General features: G+C 43.6%; 1 protein-coding gene across 4 annotated transcripts in view; it reads left to right on the top strand.

The window, feature by feature from the left end:
• Positions 1 to 23,726, top strand: part of ZEB2 (zinc finger E-box binding homeobox 2) — a 135,013-nt gene that overhangs the window by 7,445 nt on the left and 103,842 nt on the right. The window lies entirely within an intron of this gene.

The raw sequence follows: 23,726 nt of genomic DNA, 5'->3' as shown, positions 1-23,726 counted from the left end.
GAAGGCTGGTCAAGAACGTGGGTTAAAAGACGATGCTGTACACAATTATGAAAAAGCAAAGGAGAAGGAGCAGTTTGAGGGAAATAAATGTGCAGAGAGAGAAGCAAGAATCCAAAATCCAGCCTTCAAGATCCTCAGGCCAGCAAGATGCTTGGCAAAGACAGTGCCAGGGCCAAGTTAATCCAGAGCTGACAGTCTCCTTTCCCCCACATGGAAGGGATGCAATCTCTTCCCAGAAAGTAAGATGTGCAGCAGGAGGAAAGGGGGAGAGGGGTGAGGGGGAAGGAGGCAAAAAGCGAGTTGCCGGCAGACAAGAATGTGTGTCGGTTTCAAGAAAGTTCAGTCAGATGATCCTCAGTCGCCTGACTCACTTTGTAACACTTTCACTGAAGCTGGAGAGGAGGGGGGGAAACCCAGCCCCCCCCCCCATTCCCCTGATTATACCCCACTATCTCCTCGCAGCCTTGGAGCCAGGAAGGAGCCCTTGGCGCGGGAGGTGCCCGGCTGTTGCCTGCCACTGGCGGGCCCGGCTGTAACTTGCAAAGTTAGTTGCTTTGGCCCCCGGTTCGGGGCTCGGGCTCCCGGGGATGCTCCCGCTCCCCTCCTGCCTCCCGCGGAGCCTGGGAAGATGGGCCGGCCTCCCCGGCCCACTGCCTTCCAGCATCAGCCTCTGGAAAAATCGCACATAACACACGCAGGTCGTAACAAAAATCAGATCCGGAAACTGCTTGCTTCAGAGAAGGGAATGAAAGTTGTCTTTTAAATGAAAACTGAATTAAGAGTGGAAGGGAAAAGGAAGTGGAAGGCAGAAAGGAAAGTCAAATCTGATTTTTCTACAAACTTTCATCAAGAGGGTTGGGGCTGGCGGGCGGGGCGGGGGAGGGGGTTGTGGATGGGGGGAGAGTGGGGAAGATTTTTACAAATGCCTTTGGTCTCCCGACTTGCAGTGGTAGAGAAAAGGGCTAAAGTTGGATGTTTTCAGGGCTTGGGACCCTAGGGGAGGAACAATCAGATGAGCAGAAATGATGATCCTTTTTAAAGATAAGCCCTCTCTCCTTACCACTTCCTTAGAGGGAGTGGAGGCGCTGGTGGTGATGCTTAGAGGCAGCGGAGGACGGAGAGGTTGCTTCCGTTTCAGAGATGCTTAAATGAAAAGGAAAAGGGAGGCATCGAGCCCCTCCTGAGGGCTTGTGGCCCTTGCCCCCCACCCCCCCCCCACCCCCCTGCGAGGTGCTGTCGGCCGGGGTGGGGGGCAGCCCGCAGTCGGGGCCCCTTGGCACACACTGAGGCAGGGAAGTTTCCTTCGGGGCTGCAGTGGCTCCAGACTTGGTCATCTTTGCAAGTGGGGCGATGTTTTGCAAGTAGCTCCTTCCACAAAGTTGATGAGTTTACAGGGAGCCTGCTTCGCTGGTCCTCCCAACACTCAGAGGCAGTTTGCGTGGCAGGTACCAGTTCTGAGGGCGCTCCAGAGATATCCATCTCCATCCTTCTCTCTCTGCGGAGATCTTCTGCAAGTTTCGTCACGCTGCACACACACAGGACTGGGGGCTATGTATCCAGACTGATATATTGGTTTTATTTCGGTTTGGAAAAACTAAGTCGATGGGGGTAGCAGCAACACGCCTGCCTTCTTCGTAGCAGGGCCACTGGCCTGCTGGCACCCCCCAGTGTGACGCCCCGCCGGGGGGCAAGGGTGGGCTCGGGATTTTCAACTTTACATTGTGTCTCTGTTGCCAAATAAAAATGAATCCGCGTCTTTAAGCATTTATTTCCAAATACGAAGGAAGCCAGGATGAAAGTTCCCTGCTAAAGTGCTATGTCATGTGCGTCCGACGCTTTCCTCTCTGGCTCGCTTAATTTGCTCAAAGTAAAGAAAATTCCAAGAGGTTATCAAAGCCCCTGACCGCTGTATTCAGAATATTTCCTTGGAGAAATGTGGGGTCTACCCTGAAGGTAGGAAAGGACGGTGCTCTTGAGCCAATGCTGGCTCTCTAGCAGCGCCGCATTGATTCCAAGATGTGGGAGATTCTTTGCCTTACGACAGTTTTTGTCATCTGCATTCTTCCAAGGCTTTTAAGGTGCATTTTCTTCTGTGTGAAAGGGAACTCTTTGTCCTTGTACTCTCCAGCACCGTGGCTTCCCAAGGTAGACACTATTTTGTGCCTGTCACAGAGAGAGGGAGTGCAGGTTTGCAATGCTCACAGACAATTGATTGTCTGCCCTAATGTGTTTCATTTACATGTTTATAACGTCAATGGTGCTGGGGTGTCCACTGTACCATTCATTCCCGCATTCCCACAAGGGGGCAATTGTCTGAATGGCCAAGTCAGACACCTTTTTGATTGCTCTTTGGTTGTCTTTTTAGAGCAAAGAGATAAAGGAGGAAAATCTGTGATGCAGAAACACTAGTTGAAAATATACGGAATTAAATGTCACCACAAAAGCAGATGTTAACATAAGCCCAAATATGCTTTTTAGCCAAGATGCGAAGGTTTGAAAAGAATAATTCAGAGCAGAGGGAAGGATGATTTAAAACCAATAAATATAGCCCTCTCACCCCCCCCTCCCTGTGTCTTCCCTTTCTTTAGCAATCAGGAGATGAAATGTGATTTTCCTTTTCATTTTTAAGCCTTGAAACATCTAGGCACCTCCCTGTTATTTGTATGTTTGCTGTGATTTGTGAATTTTGTGTATATTTACATAGCTCTGTTTATACCAACAGCATCAGCTTACCACTTGGAAAATCTATTGAATGACTCTTTGGGCTGTGGGGAGTGTAAACTTTTAAAAAGTAAGATCCAAGTATTTCTTCATCACGCATTTTTTTTTTTTAAAAAAAGGAAAGCAGTAATAATCAGCAGACTCTAAGGAAGTCTCTGCCTTCAGAGCTATGTGCCAGAGACTTTTATCCTGGGTGACAGTCCTGTCACAGTGAAAACTCTCAGGAAAAGTGTAACTAGTAGTCACAAAGTAAATAAAGAATTTCGTTTTAAGGTGTTCTGTACTGTTTTTATATACTCTGTGCGGGTGCGTGCGCGCCTGTGTGTGTGTGCGTGTGGGGTGTGTGTGTGTGTGTGTGTGTGTGTGTTGTCTCGTGTTTCCTCTGAGAAGAGTGAGAGGAAAAGCCATCCATGTGTGTGCTTTTGGCTTTTCCCTTCATTCAGTTCTCCCCCACATATTATGCATATATGTATCACACATGAATACATCTGCTTAAAAAAAGAAAGATTTCACAGTTCAGATGGTGCCTTGCTGGTTCATTAAGGTAATACAGTTATTAGAAGTTGCTCTAATTTCGCGTGTGGTCCAGAAGGAGAGAGAAAAAAAATGCTAACTCTTGTGTCATCTGGTAGGAGGTAAATAGGGGTGGGGAAACTTTTATGATTTTGTAGTAAATTAGGGAGGGGGGCAAGAAAAAAGATCGCCAGTCTGTGAAAAGATTTTTGCCTCTCCGGGAAGACACGCACAGTAGCTGCACCGTTAGCTGAACCCCTGACACGGCGGTCTTTTGAATGCCTTAGGTATGATTTCACTTTCGCTCACATCAATGCTGACCTGAATGCCTTTCATATCTGATCCGCTGTGTCTCTCCCAGTAAACATCCCCTGAGGGGAGAACAAAGAAAGGAGCTCTTCTTCTTCTTAATCACAATTCAGCCCTTTCACCGCCGGCAGGCTCCATTTGCATTCTGCTACAGAAAGCCAAGATGAAAAGAAAGAGAGAGAGAGAGAGAGAGAGAGAGAGAGGGAGGAGAGAGGAGAGAGGAGGAGAGAGGGTAGTAGCTGAGTAAAATAACTTAGGTGTTTGTGGCTGTTTGTTGGGCTTTCCCTAGTTACCAGCCTTATATAGTTGATGCTTGACCAGGCCCTGTCCCTCCTGACAGGCATATAGTGTTACAAGATGGCATGTCTGTACTATTCATGGCCACCCGCTCAACACTTGAGGTAGAAAGTGTCAGAGAGGGATCAAATTCTCCCTCAGAAGCCTGTTAGACTCGGGGTCAGGTGTGTGGACTTCCCACTCTTGAGTGCTGCCTACTATTTGGCCTTCCTTATTGTTTACCATCATCAGCCCAGGGAGGTGAGGGCACTTGGGGAGGGGCGGGGGTGGGCGGTGTGTGCGGGGTGCTGCAGCTGGAGGCTGCTCCGGAGGAGAGCAGGGATGAAGTCTCCCCGGGCCCTGCTCTGGTTTCAGGGATGGGTGTCTGGCCCAGAGCAAAAAAGGGAGAGGTGCTTACACCCAGCCTGAACACACGCTGATAAATCTTCAGGAAAACTGGAAAAGACTTTCCCATTTTTTCCCCTGACTTTTTATGATAATTCATATTTTCAAATGAAAGGGGAAAAAAGCCAAGAAAGAAACTCTCAAATGAGCCAAAAAGGAAAAAAAAAAAAAAAAAAAAAAAAAAAAAAAAAAAAAAAAAAAAAAGAGAGAAGAAGAAGGAAAAAAAAAAAAAGAAAAGAAAATTCTCTGAAAAGAATTTTAGGGGGAAAAGTTGTTCTATTTTAAAAAGCTTTGAGGGCTGTAAAGTGCCACGTTTTTCACACCTTCTCCATACTTTTTTTTCAGATTTTTTTAGTATGTTTAACATTTGTGAGATGACAGCCTTTTTGTATCTCAAACTGGAGGCTTCAAGATTTGTAGGGAGGGGTTGGTGGTATTCACGATCTCCTCGGAGGGAAAGTTTATGCCTCCAGGGCTCCTTCTTCCTGGGAGCTGCCTAAACCCTCGCAGGCCGACCTGTCAGGTCTGACTGTGTTATTTGCCCCCATTTGCAACGTGCAGAAGTGACACGCAGTTCATGGCATCGGAGTGAGACCACAGCAAGAGCAGAAGCCTCTCGTGACAACTTTTCAGCTGCATTATCTTGCTCCTAAACTGTCTTGTCCCTTTTTTTTTTTCTCTCTTTTTCTCCCTTCCTCGAAACCGCCCTTACTTAGACCCCAGCTCTCGAGGAGGCTGAGCTGCAGGCCCGCGCGCAACTTGAGAGGTGCACCGGCCTCCCGCGGCCCCGGAGTCGTAGGGGACCCCGGGGCTTGTCCGATGGCCCTTGTGCGGATTTCACGTGTGAGAGCAGAACTAGCGGAGACGTTAGAAGTGGCACACGGGCATGTGACACAGATTCCTGATTTTTTCTCTCTCTCTCTCTCTCTCTCTCTCTCTCTTTCCCCCCCCTCCTCCTTTTCCCAGAAGATTTGCAGAATTTACAAAAAGAGATTATCCCTACACCTTCCACCCCTCCTATCCACCCCCATGACCCAAGCAATGAAGGATTTAGGCAGATTTACTTCAGTAAACACCTTTGGACACTTGGGGGGAAAGTGGGAGTCTGTTTGCAAAAGGAGGCTTTTGTTAAGTGAGGTACCGGGATAATGCTTTACCAGGCAGCTGTGATATTAACCTACCCAGCAATGCGGGAACACTCTTTAACTCTTTGAGTGCCTGGCCCTTTGCACTCAGCAGATAAAATCCCGGCTCTCCAAAGACACTCAGGATTCTGGTTCCAGCAGTTTATTATTCAGACAAGTCGTGTAGACATGAAAACTGTTCAAGCTTTTAAAACAATGTGGTTTAATTAGATGAGGTGGACTTACATTGCTCATAAGCCCTCCAAATGGTGGTTTATAATTGGCAAGGAGGAAAAAAAAAAGGGAATCAAGGCAGCACATTAAAAATTCCAGGAAATATCTTTAGAAAAGCTATTTTCATTTCCAGCTTTTAAAATATTAGACGATGGTAGCTAGAGGGAATAAAGCAGCTGGGGCCTCTCTCCTTACTATAAAAGACACCAGAAGTTTGTGATGAAGAAAGGGGGGGCTTCGGCTCAAAAAAGCTGTGAGAGGCCAGTTGGGACAGTGACATTATCACAGCCCTCGCATCTTTTCAAGGGGGAAGTGTTGCCTATCTTTCTCGGAGCTTGGAAGGTCATGTGAACCTCAGAGTCAGGGCCTCAGGCCGACTGTTACCAACTTGAGACTTGCCAAAGCCAGCAGAGAGGCATTTATAAGAGGAAGGAGTTAATGGTTATTTTTTGCCGGGCACAAGAATAACTTTACAGGTGTTGCATTTGGGCTTAAATAAGATTGCCTTATTTAGTTTCGAAAAAGAGTGTAGGTGTCAACGTTCAAGCAGCCACAAATGTGTGAGAAAGTAAAGGGTATGAGACATGACAGGATTAAAGGTGTTTGCTATGTTGTTACACCGTGTGTCAGGCTGCAAGCTCCCTTTGTCACAGCCTCCTGGTGATTTGACAGCGCAGATCTACTTCCCTTCTAGGTGAGACAGCATTTTTTAACTGGAGTTATAAATATGGTACACCCTTCCAGTTGCACCCTGCCTCCCAGATCCATGAATCCCATTTGAAAGCATCTTGCCCTGAGACACAATGAACAAATGCTGGATACAGGGGGCTGTGTGCTCGGGGGCCCGGGCATCGCCAGCATCACAGTAGCTGGCATTGACTGTTGTTTGGCAAGAAGGTCCTCTGCCAAATCATCCAATAATTAAGTTTTATGTTATTTGTATGAACGACCAAGCATGCAGTATTCCTTTTCAAATCAAAGGGAGGCTTAAAATTACTTTTTGAACACTTTCAGACCATGGTCAGGTCACAGTTTGGGGGCTGAATTAAAATGATCTCATTCATGATCTAATTGAGGTTGGCAAAACCTTAACAGTAGCAGGAGTACATAAATATAAATCAAAGACCAAAATTTAGCAAATCATATCATTTGCTAGAAATCTGCTCATGAATTATTCTCCGATTGCCAACCCAGAAGTTAAACTTTGTCTCCCCTCAGCAACAGTAACTGTGCATATTTTTTCAGGCTCCTGACAGGAAAGTTAGAGGAGCTGAGGGGAGAAGGAGGATGATCAGTCTCTTTCATCAGATATTCTGTGTGTGTGACCCGGGAACGTAGGAAAGCTCATGAAGCCAAGTGCGTTACAGTGGGTGCTGCAGTCTTGGTTAGAAATTAGTAGTGGGCTTCCGAAAACCAGACTTTGGAAGAGCAAGCAGTGGGGACACGTTAAGGGATGTGAGGGGAGCAAACATTTCGTGGAGGATCTGATTGAACTTTGCTTTCATTTTTCAATCGAGGAATGTAATCGTCATCATGATTTGATTTTTTTTTTAATTTTTTTAAATTTTTTTTTTTTTTTTTTTTACAAACCTAGTTCTATTAGCTGAGTGGAGGGGATGAGATTTGAAGTAACTGTTAGAATTAAAAGACAGTACTGAAATGTTGGTGTACATATTTAAGTTACCTTTTCCTTTTAAAAAAAAAAAACTTACTCTAAAATTAAGACTCTGGATAACTTTTCCTATAATCCATGGGATTAAACGTCACATTCTATTGCATCTAATCTGCTGGTAGTTATTCTTCATTTTCCTGGGTTGCCGTGTGTTTTTCCAACTTAAACCCACACATACTCTGCTTTAAACTGGAGGAGACCTGATTCTGAACTCGAGTGTTCTGAAGTCAAAATTTTAAATCCCACTTCAGGGAAGGTATTCCTTCAGGCGAATGACAAACGTGCAACTGGTCAGTTTAGCTAACTCCATCGTAAGAGCAAATATAGGAAGCTGTGTTTTTAAGTCACAGCACTAAGGTGGAGGCATTTTTAAATCATCTCAGGTGACCGAGGTACAGGAGTGCATCCTTCTGGGAACAGATCATTGTCATTAATGATTTCCCGTGACAAAAAAAAGTCAAAACATATTCTACATTTAAAAAAATGGAATGGATTCCTCTTCAATAGTTAGGTTGTTAATATGACAGCTGTAGTGATTTTTGTTCCTCATTTTATTCTGTGTCTCTTTTTATGATCAACAGTAGGAAATAAAGGTATTCCTGACAAGGTGCTAGGCAACCCCTCCTAAAAATAAGCAGTCAACAACAGATCAACGGAGGAAGCAAGATATCCTGCTATTTAAGATAGCATGAGATTTCTTTTTTTTTTTTTCCCTCTGTCCTAAACAGATGAGTAAATTTCAGGGAATTCAGTGCCCAAGTGATCTGTAATGTAACCTATAGACCTCACTGTTTCTTAGCTTAAATTGTATTTATATTGTCTTGTATATCCGAGTAACTGTAATCAAAGAAACTTTGCAATTTGCCTATTCTTGGAAGTACCTAAGTTTCTATTTTAGACACAAAGCACATCAATGGAAGTGTTTCACATCATGAGATTTCTCAGTTTTAAGAGGTGAGGTTGATATATAAAGAACTCAGTAAGCTGTGTTTTCATAATAAATAGACCCATTAAAAGGGAAAAATCTCTAAGCAAAATGGTTGTCCTCTGAAGATTTCCCATCACCTTTGCTCCGCTAATGGGAATTTGAAAACTAAATACAGCCCATATGCACACATTCCACATGCACACAGTTACAAATACACCCTGGAACCCCAACTCTGAGACTTTTCCTCTTGGACTTTCACTGCGATCCTACAGCTTGTGAATGAAATATATTCAAATGAAAAGAGTAGAGGCAAAGAATGAACATAGACCCCTGTTTAGTAGGATTCATTGTCGGGGGGGGGGGGCGGGAAGAAAAGCGTTCCCTGTGCCACAAGACTCTTACAAAACTTACTTGCACCTATTAGTCTCAACTTTACGTGTATTATTTAGGATAAATCATAAGCTTTGTGCTTTTAAACTGCCCCCCCCACCCACCCACCCACACCGCCACCCATATTCCTTCAATATTACCAACCTCAACGCGGATTATGCTAACTTGATTGCAAATTGTTATGGTTTTTAAAAACAGCATTCGGGACTCCTGGATAAGGATGGCATTTGAAAGTGGTGTTTATAATATTTAAAGGAGGAAAAAAAAAAGGCAGGGGATTAAACCATACTGAACACTTAGAAATGTGTGGAGTTTTTATACTTGTGCAGATAAAGTGTGAGGTAGCCTTACCCTGTGAAACCAAGACCACAAATGATATGTGTCAGTAGGTTCTTTGATAGGGCTTCTGGCCACAGTGTTTTTGTGCTGTCAAACTGCTATGTTGAACAAACACCTCCTCTGGGACAAAGTGATAAATGCAGAGACAGGCTGGCTTCAACCAGTCTCAGCAACCTCCTCAACCACACCCCCCCACTCCCAGACCCACCTCTCCCTCCCACAATCCAGCCACCTCCCCACTTTTGCTTTGCCCCTTTACCTGAAGTCGAGGTTCCTAGGGAGATGCGCAGGGCTTTTCAAGGGGTCAGTGGTGAGTAATTATTGATACTTCCCAAATCTTATGAATCAGTACTATGAAACTACAGGCAAAGTCTTTTTCTGGCAGGCTTTATCTAGTCTTTTTTAAGTGGAACTGGACTGAGCTTCTAAACTTTTGCCAACTTGAACTTTTTCCACCTTTGCTTAATCATTTGAAAAACCACTTGCTTTCCTCTTGTCTTTCCCCCAGTCACTGGAGCTTTATTTTCTAAGGTTCACGCAATTATGTTGTGCAACACAAAACAAAATTTTGCCTTAAAAAATCCAAACACCATTACCTCCTACTTTTCACTTTCCAGCGTCGTCCTTTTAGGGCTAACACTTCAAATGTATAGCCAACTGGGTGTTTTTTTTTTTTTTTTCTTTTTTTCTTTTTTTCCCCTTCTCCCTCCTGGAGCCATTATTCTCTGACTAAAACCTGTTTACTGGTGCCTTTGTGTGTGCCTTTTTTTTTCTTTTCCTGACATTAAATGAATTTCCATCTTCTACTTCTGCAATCTCTAAGAAATAGATAAACCATTATATTTTTTTCCCGGCTCGTATTTTAAAGCGGTGATCCTGACAGCAGGACGATTATTGCACTTTATGTTTTAGTGGATGTTTGCTGTTGCTAGTTACAGCAACACTTATCATAAGACAGCAAGAAAAGAGTAGTCCCTGGTAATTAAAGTAATGAAATATTCATTTACTCTACCTTTTCTGTAGTCTCACAAATTAGGCTGCTACATTTAATGCCTGCACTGCCTCTGTTTTTATTATAATGGCAGCTTTCGCATCTGCAATTAGGACTAATTCTGACAGTTACAATTTCTGAGGGATGGTAAACAGTGAACGAGATGTGCAGCAGAGGTATTACACGTGAAAAGCCCTTGTCTCTTTAACCTTGTTGTTTTTTTTCTCTCAGAGGTTACCTTTTCCCGATGGTGCAAAATCGACTTGACATAACTGTTCATCAGTTTCAGGGTTTTCCCTGGAGGTATTTGCATCAAATCAGCCCAGTCAAGCTTCAAGTTGAAATTGGCAGGCCAGAAACTGACAGGGTAGGGACTGGAAAAGAGAGACAGCTAAAGAACACGCAGCAAACTGACAGTAGCAGAGTGAAAGACTGAGGTTGGGGGGGGGGGGGGAGCGAGAGCTTTTCAACTTTCGTGGAAGGGAAATCTCAACTCCTGGACGGATCTCAGTAGCAGAGGATCCTGGAGGAACTCGGAAGGTCCAGGGATTCAGGACACCTTCAGCTCAGGCTTTACCCCCAGGGCTCCCCAGCCCTGCTGCGGGGTGGGGGGGGCTCACTCTCATTTCCTCTGATTGGATGCCTGGAGTGGGCACACTTAATTAAACAGGAGCAAAGTTCTGAGGCACCTCCTCAGCACTTATTAAAGCTTGAAAGCCAAATCTCATGATCAGTGTTATAGGAGGAAAATAAGGCGGTTTGGGTTTTTTTTTTTTTTTTTTTTTTTTCCTTTCCCTAATTGTTAACTTGTAGGGAAAGTTCCTTCTCTCTACCAGGTTGGTTTTCTCGGGTTTCTGCTTGGGAGCAGATTAGATGTTCCCGGAGACCAGGGCTCGGGAGACTTGTCAATTCAAAAGTTAGTGCGTGTTGGTCAACACAAACAGCCACGTAGCAAGAAAAAAACATATTTAAAGGGACACTCCCTGGAATAACATGGGGTTGCAAGTTGCCTTTGTCGAATAACGCCCTCCTAGCCGGAGAACCCAAGAACATGTATGCAGTTGTTTAAAGGGCAGAAAAACGTGGGAAAAATCTTAAAATAGCTGTGACATTAAACTTTTATTTCAGTATCGGGATTGTCCCTTTAAGGAAAAACCTATGATTGCAAAACTTTTATAATTGCTCTAACAAAGAACACAAATATGAGAAGTGCTCTCCTTGTCCGATTATGGGGTTTTTTTTTTTCCTCCTCCTTTATGTTTATTTTTTGAAGCCAATGTTTTTTGTCATCCTTTCTCATCTCTAATAACTTTGCGGGAGGGTGGGTGTCGGTGTCTTTACCAGATGATTTAAAATCCTCGCCACTTTCCAACTAGACTTGGGGGTCGAATAAGCCCTTGCTTTCAAACCGTCTTCAGGCTCTGTGTATGACAGGCATTGGCTGATCTGCTGATGCCCATTCGACAGGCACTGTTGAACTAAAGTGGTGTGACGGCACAGTTTTGTTAAGCTGTGAACAAAGGGCTGAAGATGCCTTCCTGGCATCGTCCGTGTGCATATTGGCCTTGTCACAGTTTTGCTTGATTTAATGCTCTGTTTATTCCTAGATATTAAAACTTAAATTCCAAACAATATGTTCTCAAATACTACATACCAACTTTATTTTAAAAGCTTTAACTTCGAAGATCCTAGGGGTTCATTTGCTTTTCCAGTCTGCACATAGCCAACGTTAAAACACAGCTTTGGAAATAAACAGATTGCCAGTAGCCTTTTAACTGTTATCCATTTTAAAAGGGGATTCCAGTCTGAAAAAAAAAAGTCTTATTAGGGTAAAAGATTTATTTTTCTTTGATCACTGGTTGGGAGTCATTATTTATTTCAACAGTGGATTCTCGCGTAAATTCCTTAGGAGAAGTTACCTTGTGTGTACAGTCTGGGCAGACGTTTAAAAAGATCCCTTATTAAAAAGATACTTACTTGGTTATAAGAGTGACCATTTGCAAATACCTGGAAGGGTAGGCACGTTACTGCTACCAGCAAGGGGGAAAGAAGAAAGAAAAGAAAAAAAAAAGAAAAGAAAAGAAAAGAAAAGAAAAACAACAACAACACAGAACAGAGGGGGTTTGTGTTCAAATGAGTCCTGTTTAACAGACAGCAGGAGAACTAGGATTGAGATTTTAAAAAGACAAGAATTGTTATAAAAATCCCTGTTCCACAGACAACAGCTAGGTCTTCAAAAGAAAAGTTCAGTTTAGGACTAAATTTAGATTCCAGTGTCCCGTTGAATGTGTCCTGAGGTTTATCGATGCCGGGGGTGGGGTGGGGTTTTGTTCCCCCTCTGCCTCTTTTTCCTCCCTTCAGGTTTGCTTCAAGAGTTTGCTAAGAGATTAGTTAGCAAGTTTATATTGAGGAGGTAGCCATGGGAAGCAGCTCTCTGCTCGAAGGAACGCGCAGTGGGTCAGAGTGTGAAAACACGGGGAGCTAATACTAAGGCCCCGGATCAGGTACTTTATTTTCTCTTAGAGACAGACTGCTCGCAGAAAGGTTTGTGGGATGACATCCCGTCCCAGCAGGAGCACAGATGCTGCCACTTTTAGAAACTTCCAAATAAGCAGTATTGCTGGAACTACTTTATGAAAAAAAAATTTTTTTTGTTTTAATCTATTGCCAGATCACTCCCTTTTCATTATGTAAAGAGGCTATAATTTGGGAGAGTCAAGGTTATTTTTACCTCCATTCATAAAACAACATGCTTCACCAGAGCTGTTCTGGAGAAGGTGAGGAAGGTGGCAGAGGAGAGAAAAATATTCCGCGATATGAGAAGTATTGCTGCTAATAACCAGGGAGACTGCACTAGAAAATCGGAAATGGAATCTCTGCAGTAAAACACATACCCACGTTCACCTGCCCTAAGCGCACTTTCTTAGCACTGACAGTTTTACTAACTGGAATGAATTGCCTTTTTTTTCCCTCTCTCTCTCTTTCTCTCCCCGGTAGTAGTTTGATCCAATACTCATTTCTACGAAATAGTCCTCACAGCCAGGGAAGGTGACGCAGGTAGGGGTGAGGAGGCAGGAATAAGCCTTTATTGCTAGTTTTCGTGTAATATCATCCATGAAAAAGACATCCCACCAGGAGCATGGCTTGCAGCGTGGGCCAGTCTCTTGGTTTCGTGGGAGATGGTTGCGTCCGGTCCCATTGTTGTGAACGAGATTTGGACATGCAAGTCTCCAATCTGGCAAAAAGCATAGGCCTTTTAATATATTAATGGGGCAGATTCTTACTTAATATATGAAGTAAACTTTGGCATTGGCTTGGTGTTTTCTATTAATACTTTGTGAGCAACTATTTATAAAAGAGACAGACAAATACGAGATGATCCAAAGAGTCCTCCTGCCCCAACCCCTCGCCGGACATGATCTGCCTTGTTGTGCCAACTCATAACATTCTATCTGTAAAGGGCTCTAAGTAAACCCATAATCTCTGCTATGTTTTAGAACAAATGTATGGCTGGGACCAACATGACTTCTCACCTTTTAATGAACTGTCCCGGTTTAGGATCTTGTAAGGAATGGAGTGTAAAAAGAAGCAAAGTAGAAGATGAAGGGATCTCGTAAATAGTTTCCTTTGAACGTCCACAATTGCTTACTTGGCCTTTTCCCCCCTTTTTTTTGCAGGCCAGCAGAAATGGCCTAGCCCAGGGCTCATCCAAGTGAGCACATTTCAGAACAATTCATTGGATAATTTGAGGGAGACACCAGCCCTGTGATACCAATGAAGTGCATGAACTGAGAACTTTCCTGAGATGGGGAGTGGATGTGATGTTAGGATAGGGCATTCCTGAAGGGATTTCTGATTCATGTGAGAATAGTAAGCATAGATCTTCTGGCCATCAGTCAGCATCAGGTTTCAAATAAACAGATATTGATGGCTGTCTTGATCTCCCCCCCACCGCGCCCCACAGTTCCCTTCCTAGCTGGGTGAAGAGCAAGCTCTGCTTCAAGTAAATAGGATCTTTGAATGTATCTGCAATGAGGTAGGGCTTTCACGATCAGTATCTGCAAGCCAGGAGCGTGAATGTGATCTTATTGTATCGCCGTGTAGAGATGAGATAGTCTAGAGCTACAGCACACCAGTGCATTGTGCTGGGGTGTGGGGAACAATCTTTCCATTGCCAAAGCAGCAACTCTTTTATTTTTCATCATTGTTTCCTTACCTCACTTGGTATGCTTCTCGTGATACAGATCTGAGTGAGTTGTGCAAGCTTCAGACTTGCCAGCCCCCAGCTCCCAGGCCTAGTACGGAGTAATTCATAAACTTACCATATTAGACTATCAGATTGAAACCAAGGGTTTCTACTAGTGGTGGAATTGGAAAGCCCATTGTTTTGATTATCATTTCATCAGCCCCAACTGATACTAGTATGCTCAAGGAAAACATACTTCAGTTACAGTTGATTTTCAGATTCCAAAATGGTGCTGCAAAGCCTGTGCATCTCTAATTATATTTTATGCTAGGCTGTGCAATACCAAAATATACGCCGCGGCAATCAGTGAGTGAACAGTATCAATCAATTTGTAAACAGATGAAGTCACTCATTCCCAAACTGGTTTTCCAAAAACAATTACTAAATTACAATAGAAAAAAATTGTACAGTTACTGTATTTGTGTGCTGTGTTACAATCAACATACCAGGGAAACAAAACAATTTAATGCAGAAAAATCATCATTCATCTACATTATAATTGCTTCTTTTTCACATCTACAGGGCGGTTAATTAAAATTGTGATTAAATGCGGTCGCGCTGCCTAAGATGTCTTGCCCAAAACAGGTGGTACAGAATTTAAAAGTAAAAAAAATGTAATTAGCATTGGAAATTGAGAAATTGCCTGTAAGAATCAGTGTTAATTTCAGTCAGTGATGAGGTAATTTATAAATGAATGCAGTGGAGGCTGTGCAAATGCACAATTGCCTTCCTTGCCATTCTTAGCATTCTCAGCATGCAGGTGAAAATGTTTTCAAAATATTGAGGTAATTTGAAAACCAATCCATGCATTCTGTATCTTTTTTCTCCCGTTTGTACCAAATGCTGAACAAATGCTGCCATGGATGGCACGATCCATCAGTTTTTTACTTCCTAAAAGCAATGCTGCACATATTTTAGACCTAGATTAGGAAACGTAACAATACAAATTGCAAGCCTAAAATTCTTGCAGGGGTCAAAATTGCGCTCCCGAAGCTCTGACTGATGTGGGTTTGGTTTTCTGCACGACGCTCCCATCAACAAAAGAGGACCCGGAAGGAAATTTCCCCCCGGAACAGGTAGCACGGGCCTAAAAAGGACTATTAACTACTCTAAGAAAACTTGAGGTTTTATTTTTAGAGTTTAAGGCAGAACTGGAGAGTTGTAGTAGGCCAGTGTTTTCCTCAGAATTGTTAACTGTATCTTGATTACTCCACCCAAAAGCCTCCAAAACTGGTGAATAAAGTTATTACTAGGAAACAGTTTTCCAGAGCAGGAAACAAGAAGGGAATTTCTGCTCATTAATAACGTCTCTTCTTTTAATAAACAGGGATGCAACTTTCTAATAAAGCATTATACCATCCACGGAATGTATTTCCAGCAGGCGGATGGCACGTTCTGTTAGGGCATGAGTCAATTTACAGTTTAGATAGTATCTAAAAATTATTTTGGTAGACGCTGTGTTCTTATCATTGAAATAAGAACCACCAAGCTTTTAGAATCTCCTCCTAATGGACAAAATTTAACTCTCATATGCTGATCCTGACCGTGTGAACCACGTGGATTCTAAATATTTTAATAATTAATTGAGGCAAATATGGGGTTTCAGTATCTGGCTGCCAGTGGAGTGAAAGAGACTTTGGGGGACTTCTCAAGCATTCCCTTCCTGTATTTGGCATTCTGCAAAATGTTCTCTCCATATAAAGCCCGTCCTAAGAATAGGTTCAGTTAACCGTTACCGATCAATCTACTAATAATCAGATTCTCTCGTGTAAAATATCCTGCCTGGTTCTTTAGTGTTTGAGGCGGAAATCGATGATTTAGCTCGGAAGACATCCTTTGGGTAACCCTGACATTTCGGGGAGAGAGACAAAAAAAAAAAAACCCAAAAAACAAAAATAAGGAACGATCTGTGTCCCTGACGGTATCTTATTGTCCTCTGATATCAGACCTCTCCCCTCACCCCGTGACCCTTCCTCATCACTTTCAGGCCACCAGTGAACTGTGCGGTGTAGAGGTGACAACTCAGCTGGTTGTTGCGAGTGGCATGGCATCATTTCTTCCGTATTTAAACCTGTTTCTCATTTAATAGTATAAGTAGAAAGAAAATGAGACCTGTAAATGGAGGAAACTGGAAGGTCACCAGTTAACTCGGAGACCCCTGGGTGTTGGCGTTCACCAGCTCCTGCCTCCCCCCCCCCCCCCGCCCAACTAACTGCCACTAGGACAATTTCATCTGTCAGCAGCCAGTTCACCTTCAGTGAGGGAGAGTGCGTACTTCGTCAAAGCCTGGCTTCCCAGATTCCCTTCAGGACCTGCGAACAGAAGATCTGCAGCCACATGGGGCCTGGCTCAAGTTTCAGGAGAGCAGTGGGGTGGGGGAGGTACCATGACGTGCTCCGGGCTGCGCTGGTTCTGGGCTTACCAGGGGTCACAAAGGTTAGAGAATCACAGATGTCAGTGGAGCTGCAGGCCCTACCCTTTGGAAAATTCGCAGTAGAAATCTTCTTACCTTGTTACATTTGGTTCTGAGTCCTGTGACAGTTCCCAGGGCAACGTGGAGATCTTTACGTGGGAGACTGCGCCCGTGTTGGTTATATGGAACCATGACAGTGGCAGTGTCTGGTCCCCACCCTCCCCGTCCCAAGCGTCTTCTCCGTACTCCTGCGGTATCATTGGGGTGTTCCGAAGGGGTCTGAACTATGTGGCTATCCCAGCACTAGATTGGCCAGCAATTTGGTGTGTTAAGTCCTTTTTCTTTTCAAGTTCGCCTTCTAAGCTTATTTGACTCATCCCACCATGGCCAGTAGCAGTCCCTCCATCTTCAGAGCAGCTGTCAGGTTCACAGAAGAAGATTGCACATATTCCTTTTCCACTCTAGGCATCTTTCACCTTCATTCCCGAGGGTGATCTGGGCTTTTTATTTTTATTTTTTTTCATTATAAGAAAAAAAATCTGCTGCAAAAATGATTTAAAAAGTATACCTCCAGGTGCCTTTTAGGCCCCTGGTATTCCAGCGGAGAATTGCAGTGTTTATTCATTCTGTGTTAATTGAACAGCTACAATGTGCAGGCACCGTACTTGAGGCTCCGATCCAAAAATGAATGATAGAGCCAGGGGCCCTGAGGAGCTTGATGCCTGGTGGGAAAGGGGGTGGGTGGGGGGGCTCAAGAAATGAGAAGAAATGTGATGAGTGCTGTGAAGAACTTTGTACCCAATGAGTACAGAGTGTGCAAGATGGCATACCTAGATCTTGGAGAGGGTGGGGAGGACAGGCTTCCAGGGGAAGGCAGCTTTGGAGGGCAGTGTGGGTCACATGACTTTTGGTTTCGCCAGTAGGGTGAGGGAAGGGCGTCCTGGGACACAGGACAGAGGAGGAGGATACAGGCACTGGAGGAGGGAAAGGTGGACCAGCTCAGGTGCTATCGGCCAGCTAAGATGTCTGAACGTGGGTTGTGTGCAAGAGGATGAGCTGAAATGGAGTCTGCAAATGGAATCTCCCATGCCATATTTCTGGCTCTTATCCAGTAAATAGGTGATGATGAGCTTGTGAACCATTTTTTAAAGAAGAAGAATGACATAATCATATTTGTGTTTCAGCGAAATGTCTCTGGCAACTGCACGGAAGCTAATATTATCCAACATTTATTGAGTACTTATAATGTGCTGGGACCTGAGCTAAGGATTTTGCCTATGCCATCCGGTGTTGCCCGACAGCAATTCTAGCGAGTAGATACTATTATTTTAATACACCTTTTACGGATGAGGACATTGAGGCTTAGCAAGGGCATGAGCCCGGAGTCCAGGAAGAAAGTTTATGGGTCAATGTGCCGGGAATCGTGGAATTTCCAGAGTTACAAGAGATCGTGGCAGGACATTCGGAAAAGGAAACCCAGCATTTGAAAAAGAGTTAGAGTGAGGCAGTTTGACTCCCTTTTCTCTGGGTGAAGAGTGAGAGGAAGTGGGGCAAGAGGATTTTTCATCCTCAGAATCCTTCCTTTCATTCATCATCATGCCAGTTTGCAAAAGAAAACGAAACATGATTCTTGATCCTCAAGAAACTGACACCAGAAGGTGTTGCATCTTTGGGAGTTTGGAAGGAGGTGGTTAACAGACAGCCCTTCAGAACAGGGATCGAGTGAACCCCGGAACCCTGGCCTTGCTGATTGAATTCCTGACATTAAGGCCTTCCTCAGCCTGGTGAAGAAGCAAATGAAAAGAATCCCTTCGCAGTGACTGTTTCCCCCCCTTTCCCCCCGAATGAACTCTCCGGTCACCCAAGACTCACCAGTCCTCCAACTTCCAAATTCTCCCCACTGCCTCCTTATCTCTGCCATCCCATGGCAAGCCCTAAAGCTGCTAACATTTTGTAACAACTATGTGACAAATTGTTGTGCTTTTATTCACGTGGGACATCTTTGCCAGACTTGCTTGTTGTGTTTTCTGTTTGGCTGTGTCATGGGACCAAAGGTGCCTGCCTCCGTGCAGCATGTCAAATCTGGTTAACATGCAGCCATTTATCTTTCAAACCACTCCCGCACAATGGCAGCGGTGGGCCAGGCCACAGGGCTCCAGACACAACCCCATTTTTCAGACCCATCTTTTCTGCATATGGGGAGCCCGTTGGACAGCAGACAAGATGTTTTGCGATTTGGGGAATCTCTTGGAGACAAATTGTAGAGTGCAAGTGCAGTGTAGCTGGACTGCTGGGTGCCCAGCGAAGTGAGGCAAATCAGATACAGCACAGGCCGAAAGAATGAAGGGAGAATTCATATCTCTGTGCAGAACATGCACCGCACTTTGCTCACACAGGGAGTTCACACGTAGACAAAAGCACGTTTGCTTGTTGGTTATTTGCAGGGGATTGTGCGGGCACGGTCTGCGTGTGCATTGGCACATGAGCCTTCTTTATGCATTTCGCACCGGTGAGGGCGTCCACACGTGAACATGTAAATGTGCTTGTGGAGGAAGACAATTTGCTGTTACAGATTGAAGACATGGGAAAGACCTCCTAGTTCACTGAGGCGTTTCTCTCCTAATGTAGTAGAAGCAGAATCTTTGTGTTTTCTACGGTTGTTCCAATAAGGGACTCTGTGTGTGCTTAAGGAAGACTCAGGGCCGGGGAGTGTCAAGTGCTACAGCGACAAATACTGGGGACTTCTCTCTCTATAAAATGGCTGCAAACTTTGTAACCTGATTCACTTTGGGTTTTGGTTTCCCAGTCGTTTTAAGGTGTCTCAGGGAGGATGTGCCCCTTAAAGAACTAATTATCCACAAAAGGAGAAAAGACTGCAATGAAAAAAAAAATGTGATAAACCTTCCTGAACTAGTTTAACCGAAATGAAGAATCTACTTCCTTGAATCAGTTAAAGGAGTGAACATAGCAAAACTGTACGATTTAGGTGAATTTGTTGGGAACTGCAAATAGTAAATATAAATGTCCACACATATATACACACACACATACACACACACACCCTTGTGTGTGTATATATGCACTGACGTTGCCTGAAGGAACAGTTTTTCTTTTTCTTTTTTCTTTGCTTTTCTCTCTCTTGCTCACTCACTCTCGCTCTCCCCCCCCCCTTTTTTTTTGAGTAAAGGACCCAAGAGATTGCCTTTCACTTTGAAAACAATCTCTAATATCAGGAAAATGCGCTGTTTGTTTATGCGTACATAATGCAAGTTTGTCCGCCTGGGAACTGCAGCAAATGGGAGAAGTATGCATGGATTTCACAGGTAACAGGATTACGTGGGCACATAATTGATCCATTTGGAGAAAAAAAATGACAGTGCTCTAAAGATGCCTAGGCTTTGGAGATGGAGTTTATGAAACAGGCATTTGTAAATTCAAAGGAATCAATATGTCAATTTTATTACATCTCAGAACCAGCTGGGCATTAAAGGAACAGTAGCCTATAAAAAAAAAAAAAAAAGCCAGCTGCGTATTCCCACATTGTCTACCTTTCTTAGAGGGCGTAGAATTTAAGGAGATGAAGTCAGAGATTTGTACCTTTTCAAAATTAACTTACTTGGTCAGAAGAGAACAATAATGGAGTATTTTCTGCTTTCAACCAAACCTTTGGGTTATAATTTCTGACTTGTCACTACAACTAAAGACAATTAGTAGATACAGGTAACAAGCAGGATGGTGACTCTCACGTAGGTTGCGTGTGATTCAAGTATCCGTTCGAATTCATATCTGAATTGTGCTTTTCAGTAACAGTCTAGGTTTTACCTCTTCAGTGATCTAAGGACGTAATTTAAGAGCTAAGCTTTGGATGTCCCACAGAATCTGGATGTCTGTGCGAGTATGAAGTGTTTTCCTGTTTTATTAGAATTTTTGAACAAATCAAAAAGACCAAGCTTATTTTAAAGTAAGTTCCCAGATAATAGGATTTGGACAACAGCCATAAAGAGACGTGTATGGGATGTGAATTCGATATATTTTTTTAAGATCCCAAAGGGTAAACACAGCTAAGCATGATGTTTAGAAGCTACTGACTGGGTCCACTTAGAGGTGAAGCAGGACCTCCTTTTGCACACCCTCCTGTGGGTGCTGTCTACTGGCACCTCCAAGGTGAGCTGCTCTGCTAGTCATGTTCACATCTCCACTCCCCAGACTCCTGCCCCAAGAACATCCCTCGGTCCATTCATTTATGATGAATGGAGCCTGGTTCTCTTTTCTCCTGGGCACTGAGGGTTCAGTGCCATGAAAGAACGCAGCATTCAGACATGAACAAATCTGTGTCCAAATTCTGATTCTGCCTCTTACTCTCCATATGGCTCTGAGTATGTTTCTTTACCTCTCTGAGTTTTAGTTTTAGTGAAATGGGGGCTGGTACTTATTTTAGAGGCTTCATTGGGAGCATGGAACCAAATTCAAAGGGCAGTATCTGGAGCCTAGCAGATACTTGATAAATTCTGATTATGACTATTTCAAAGCATGGCTAATCAGGCTGCCGGGTGTTCCGTGACAGAGGCATTTCAGTTCCTGGGCTGTGCTGAAACATTCTTGAAAAGGGGAAACAATAACCTTAAGCTGAGGTATTTATTCCTTCTCGGTCCTTTAGGAGTGTTAAAAAACAAACAAGGAAAAGAAATAGTCACAGTGATTGGCATGGTCTTATGCCTCTTCATTTCCAGGAAGTAGGCCCAGTACTTTTTTTCTTAGAGGAGCAAGACCCTCTAAAAAAAAACACTTCCCCTAAGAATACATTCAGAGCTGACCTTTATCACAGCACTTACAATATCTGTTTCCTATTTGTCTTCACAAATGTGCAAACACCTTGAGGACAGTCTTGATCATCTCACTGTCACCGGTGACTAGCTCAGTGCATGGGACACAACGGTCACTTGGTTAGAGCGAGGCTGTACTTAATGTGACGATGAATCCTTTCTACTCAAGTATCTTCTGAAAATGGACACGGCAGGTACACTAAAGGCTCAGTGTATATTATAATATCTAGGGGGAAGAAAGCTTTTGATGACTTACATTACGCTCCCTACTGTCCTATTAACAATTTCTTGAACTCCACTTAGTGACCGCTCTGCTGTTTTGAATACTTGGGATTTCTTTTTCTTTTCTTTTCTTTTCTTTTCTTTTCTTTTCTTTTCTTTTCTTTTCTTTTCTTTTCTTTTCTTTTCTTTTCTTCTTTTCTTCTTTTCTTTTCTCTTCTCTTCTCTTCTCTTCTCTTCTCTTCTCTTCTCTTCTCTTCTCTTCTCTTTTCTTTCTCTTCTTTTCTCTCTTTTCCTTTGCATTTAAATCGACTGGCCTTTCACCATCCTCCTTGACACCTGCAAGACTTGCGAGGCAGCGGGGGCAGACGGAGAGGTAGCGCGAATGTTAAGGAGAGTCTAGGCGTTAGATATCTGGGCTCAAACCCGGTGTCTGCTTCATGCTCGCCATGCTCCCGGGAGCAAGTTGCTCAACCTGTGTCTCCATTTCTCATAAACCCTTCACACCAGGGTTGGTGTGAAGACATCCTGGTAACAGGAAGTACCAAGCACCCAGTAGGTATTTAACGTTAAGTCTTCTCCCTCCACCCTTCTTTGTTTATTGAGCATTTACTTTGGGTTGGCATTTAGTGAGTTCCCCGCCTTGCTCCTTCTGCCTCTCGTTTAGTCAGTCAACATTTGATCAACACCAATAGTGGATATCTTAGGCCAGTTTCAAATTTCGTTATGAGAATTGGACTATTTTCTGCCCAAGGAAATGAGCATGCAGAAGTACCTTCCATACTTAGAATCACAATCATTCCAGCAATTTTCTGCCTAATCTGACTGTTTCTTTGTTCCCACCATCCTCTTGAGTGAACCGCTTTGGTATTTCCGCAAGGCTTTGCCTCCATTCTGTGCTTGGGTATCTCACATCTCTCTTCTTCCATGATCCTTTGACGATATCAGAAAAGAAGACGCACTAAGGTCTCTTAACTCCATACGTTTGCCACGCAAGGATGTGGATTGGTTAGTTAATAGAGCAGATTAAAGCACTTTGTTTGATTCTGCTCAAGCATACCAGAAATACATTCACAATCTACAGCTACAAAATGTAAAGAAGGTAGTCCAAATATAGTACTACATAATGAGGCTCCCTGTTGGTAGTATATAAAGCAGTTTAGAGTATAGCTTCAAATTCTAATGAAGATCATTTTAAATTTTGCACTGAATTGTGAATTTAAAATTCCCATGTTCTCCATAAGTATCTGAAGAGGGGCATGTAAATACCATAAGTGAATTAATTACTGCCTTAAGTTGGTAAAGCATGTGTGAATCCAAACTTTATTCTTGAACTTGCACTTCTCTTCCCAAGGTTTTTTGAACCATTTCCTATATGCCAAGTTCTGAGTACCTATTCAACTGCGGAGGACATGTAAAAAAAAAAAAAAAAAAAAAGGAATCTTTCTTTGCACAGATGCAATCTTCCAGTCTCAGAGAATCACCACCACCACTGCAAAAAAAAAAAAAAAAAAAAAAGAAAAAAGAAAAATGCTGCCCGGCACCATATCGATGAATAGCATGAAAGTCATAGAGCAAGACCAGAGATACTTAGAGCCCCACCATTGTACCTTGACGCTTGCTCCTCCTTTTAGTATTAACCGTATGAGCTCCTTTCGCTGAGAAGAAACCGAAAGACTGACCGGCAGGACTGTCTTGAACTCTTGCTTGTGTCGTGGTGGTGTCACATGAGACCAACTGAAGTTATCGGACAACTTTTCCAAGCTGTTTCGAAGGAAACCCAAAAGGGGGGGGCAGTGGAGCTGCCCGCATGGTACCCACACCAGTTCCTTCCGAGACTCCATAATTTCCATGGAAGGGCCAGAGGCCCTGCCAATATCCGCACATCATTGGCATGATGGGCCATAACAGCTTCTTCTGAGCCGTTCCGGTCTGTCGTGTCAATGCGTACTCAGGGAGTCCTCAGTGCACGGATCATTGACACGGCACTACATAACGGCTCCTTAGCAGCCATCATTGGGTATCAAGTCAATGCACACTCAGGGAGCCTTTAGCGCCCAGGCCTGCACACGCAGACACATGCCGAATACTAAAATTCCTTAGGAAGATTACTCATTGCCCAT

This window comes from Canis lupus, chromosome 20 (genome assembly GCF_048164855.1).
Source record: "Canis lupus baileyi chromosome 20, mCanLup2.hap1, whole genome shotgun sequence".
NCBI classification, from domain to species: domain Eukaryota; kingdom Metazoa; phylum Chordata; class Mammalia; order Carnivora; family Canidae; genus Canis; species Canis lupus.
Note: the sequence above shows the minus strand (reverse complement) of the source record. Positions and strands in the feature narration are given on the sequence as shown.